We start from the raw sequence: 4737 nt of genomic DNA on the forward strand, positions 1-4737 counted from the left end.
GGCCAGCAGACGACTGGAGACAAGCAAGACACAGAGAAAGAAAAGCACATTTTCCTCCTTGTCAAAAACCCTTGTCGCCTTTTTTCTCTACTGGTGAATAATACAACGGCTTAGGCCTCTTCTCCTTCGCCATCTGACTAGAATTAACTCTGTGTATCTGGGTGATTCACATTTTTGGGCCGAAACCAGGGATACGCCGATTGTGAACGAAACACCCCGGTAGCGTGCAGCAAACATACTCCTTTCGTACTTTGCATACAGTTACTTGCTTTTAGTCTTAATAATAGCCGACCTTATCGAACATCGAACATCGAACATCAAGCATTGCACATCGAACAATTAGCATTGAGTAACGAACATTAAACCCACGAACAAACGAACATCGAACATCGTAATCGGTATTTTAATGCTTGATATCTTGGTTTGTTTCTGTTCTTAAACTAATAAATCCTGACCCGTACAGAAGCGTGTTGTTTAACCGATAGCAAAATGGAAGAAGATGAAAACAACATGGCAAATGACAAGCATGTACTATTTGCCCAACGCACTGTAGCAAAGCGACTACACACCAAACTTATTATTCGAATCGGAAACCTCTTAAAGGATAAGCCAAGTGCAAACGATCTAAGAAGCTATTCTGCCGACCTTGAAGAAGCTTTAAGAAGAAGAATAGCTCTCCATACGCGTTACACCAGCAGGCCAAATTTAACTGAGGAAGAAGCAGTGGCTACCCCCGCTTGGCTTAATGACGTCCAAGAATCCAACGAAAGCTGTCTGCACAGAATGAAAGCATACCTTTCGGCTATAGATCAGAAATCATCAAGGAAAGGAAAGAGACAGTGTACTCAGTGGAATGTGAGTCAGCATAAGAGTCATGTTGAAAACGATGTATCGGAATCTAGCAAACACTCTCAATTGCCACTAGTTGACCCGAACATAGATCTTGAAATGCAGCTGCAGCAAGCTAGGTCGAAACACGAGCACACACTCGCCGAAGTGAAAAGAAGAGGAGAGGGAAATTTAAGCAAAATCCAAGCAGCAATCGATGAAAGAAACGGTTCCATACAAAGAAATCGTCAATCAATTGCTCAACCATTCACTTCTACACCCATTGCATCAACATGTGCTAGTCTACTTGATCGACAGCCACAACGATACTTACAATTTAACACAACATCTCATAGAGAGGAACAATCACCGACAATACAATACTCATATCCCCCACCTGGTCCATCCAGCTATCCACCGCCAGCACACTGGCCCAAAAGACCGATTTCAAAATTCAATGGCGACTATCGCCGCTGGCCAGCTTTCGCCTAAGTAATGAGAGCAACAATAGAAGAAACTGCACTACCAGATCTCTACAAGGTGCTAGCTATGCGCGAAAATCTGATTGAAGACATTCAGAAGAGAATGGCACACCTCTTCAACGGTTCATACAACTACTCACAAGCCTGATGGTCCAACCTTTCAGAAACGGTGACTTTAAGTCGCTTGCTGACCTTGCCTCTCTCGTCCGAGACGCAGTATCAAGTGTAGCCGGAGATCCAAGCATGATAAAATTCACGCACTAAACAGTAGTCAACCAACTTGCAACAAAACTTCCCTTTAATTTGCAGCAAGACTGGGGACGATACGCATACAATCTTCGTCCTAAAATCTCCTCTTTAGCCGATTTCGACTGTTGGCTTGACGCTATCGTAGGAGCGGAAAAGTTACGCGGAGCTAAAATCAGCAGCTACATACCACCTAAGCAAAATCCATCCATGCGCATTGCAGTGGTCTTCCCACCCCCGATTCTGAACGCCTCTATTCACGAAACATCAGAAAGACCTGGCAGAGCAAACAACGAGTGGCCTGCGTGCCTGGCTTGCAACGATAGTCCCGGCCACCGTCTTGAAGCATGCATGATATTTCGCAAAATGTTACCATCCCAGAGAGCTGCCTTTTGTGGACAAAATAATCACTGCTTCAAATGCTTACGTCCTGGACACTACGGGCGCTCCTGCAGGAACACTAACAACACGTGTAATGCCTGTCCCGGCAAGCACCACACTCTCATTCACGGAGCAGACCGTGTTTTCCATGGCAGGCCTCAGCCGAAAGAAAACAATCTGCAGCCGGAATAAATGACCAACGGACACCAATCCTGGTTGCTGAAGTGTTGTGAACCGGCACAAAATTCATCTGGCAACGACAGAAGCGGGGAAGTGGAAAAGGACAGCAGCCAGCAGACGACTGGGGACAAGCTAGACACAGAGAAAGAAAAGCACATTTTCCCCCTTGTCAAAAACCCTTGTCGCCTTTTTTCTCTACTGGTGAATAATACAACGGCTTAGGCCTCTTCTCCTTGGCCATTTGACAAGAATGAACTCTGTGTATCTGGGTGATTCACAATAACAGTGTATTCACATTGAATACAAGTATATTTGATCCTGTTTACATATAGAAGTAAAAACTCATGGTATCACAGTGTATTCACATTAAACACAATTATATTTGATCCTGTTTACATATAGAAGTTAAAACTCATGGTATCACAGTGTATTCACATTGAATACAAGTATATTTGATTCTGTTGACATGTAGAAGTATAAAATAATTATATAAAAAAAATTCACTTTGAATACAAGTATACTTGATTTTGTTTACATGTAGAAGTATAAAATCATGATATAACAGTGTATTCACATTGAATACAAGTATATTTGATTCTGTTTACATGTAGAAGTAGAAACTCATAATATAACAGTGTATTCACATTGAATACAAGTATATTTGAATCTGTTTACATGTAAAAGTATAAACTCATAATATAACAGTGTATTCAAATTGAATACAGGTAAATTTGATCCTGTTTACATATAGAAGTAAAAACTCATTGTATCACAGTGTATTCACATTAAATACAAGTATATTTGATTCTGTTTACATGTAGAAGTATAAACTCATAATATAACAGTGTATTCACATTGAATCCAAGAATATTTATTCTGTTTACATGTAGAGGTAGAAACTCATAATATAACAGTGTATTCACATTGAATACAGGTATATTTGATTCTGTTTACATGTAGAAGTAGAAACTCATAATATAACAGTGTATTCGCATTGAATACAAGTATATTTGATTCTGTTTACATTTAGAAGTATAAACTCATAATATAACAGTGTATTCACATTGAATACAAGTATATTTGATTCTGTTTACATGTAGAAGTATAAACTCATAATGTAACAGTGTATTCACATTGAATACAAGTATATTTTATCCAGTTTACATATAGAAGAAAAAACTCATTGTATCATAGTGTATTCACATTGAATACAAGTATATTTGATTCTGTTTACATGTAGAAGTATAAACTCATAATTTAACTGTGTAGTTACATTGAATACAAGTATATTTGATTATGTTTCTATGTAGAAGTATAAAATCATAATATAACATTGTATTCACATTGAATACAAGTATATTTGATTCTGTTTACATGTAGAAGTAGAAACTCATAATAAAACAATGTATTCACATTGAATACAAGTATATTTGATTATGTTTACATATAGAAGTATAAACTCATAATATAACAGTGTATTCGCATTGAATACAAGTATATTTGATTCTGTTTACATGTAGAAGTATGAACTCATAATATGAAAGTGTATTCACATTGAATCCAAGTATATTTGATTCTGTTTACATGTAGAAGTTTAAACTCATAATATAATAGTGTATTCGAATTGAATACAAGTATATTTGATTCTGTTTACATGAATAAGTATAAACTCATAATATAACAGTGTATTCACATTGAATACAAGTATATTTGATCCTGTTTACATATAGAAGTTGAAACTCATGGTATCACAGTGTATTCACATTGAATACAAGTATATTTGATTCTGTTTACATGTAGAAGTATAAACTCATTATATAACAGTGTATTCACATTGAATACAAGTATGTTTGATTCTGTTTACATGTATAAGTATAAACTCATAATATAACAGTGTATTCACATTGAATACAAGTATATTTGATTCTGTTTACATGTAGAAGTAGAAACTCATAATATAACAGTGTATTCACATTGAATACAAGTATATTTGATTCTGTTTACATGTAGAAGTATAAACTCATAATATAACAGTGTATTCACATCGAATACAAGTATATTTGATCCAGTTTACATATAGAAGTAAAAACTCATTGTATCATAGTGTATTCACATTGAATACAAGTATATTTGATTCTGTTTACATGTAGAAGTATAAACTCATAATATAACAGTGTATTCACATTGAATACAAGTATATTTGATTCTGTTTCTATGTTGAAGTAGAAACTCATAATAAAACAGTGTATTCGCATTGAATACAAGTATATTTGATTCTGCTTACATGTAGAAGTATAAACTCATAATATAACAGTGTATTCACATTGAATACAAGTATATTTGATTCTGTTTACATGTAGAAGTATAAACTCATAATGTAACAGTGTATTCACATTGAATTCAAGTATATTTGATCCAGTTTACATATGGAAGAAAAAATTCCTTGTATCATCGTGTATTCACATTGAATACAAGTATATTTGATTCTGTTTACATGTAGAAGTATAAACTCATAATATAACTGTGTATTCACATTGAATACAAGTATATTTGATTTTGTTTCTATGTAGAAGTATAAAATCATAATATAACATTGTATGCACATTGAATACAAGTATAT

General features: G+C 35.3%; 1 pseudogene; it reads left to right on the plus strand.

The window, feature by feature from the left end:
- The first annotated feature begins 489 nt into the window (after positions 1-489).
- Positions 490-1458, plus strand: LOC116935137 (annotated as a pseudogene).
- Positions 1459-4737: the final 3279 nt, after the last annotated feature.

This window comes from Daphnia magna, linkage group LG2 (assembly GCF_020631705.1).
Source record: "Daphnia magna isolate NIES linkage group LG2, ASM2063170v1.1, whole genome shotgun sequence".
In the NCBI taxonomy this organism is placed as follows: domain Eukaryota; kingdom Metazoa; phylum Arthropoda; class Branchiopoda; order Diplostraca; family Daphniidae; genus Daphnia; species Daphnia magna.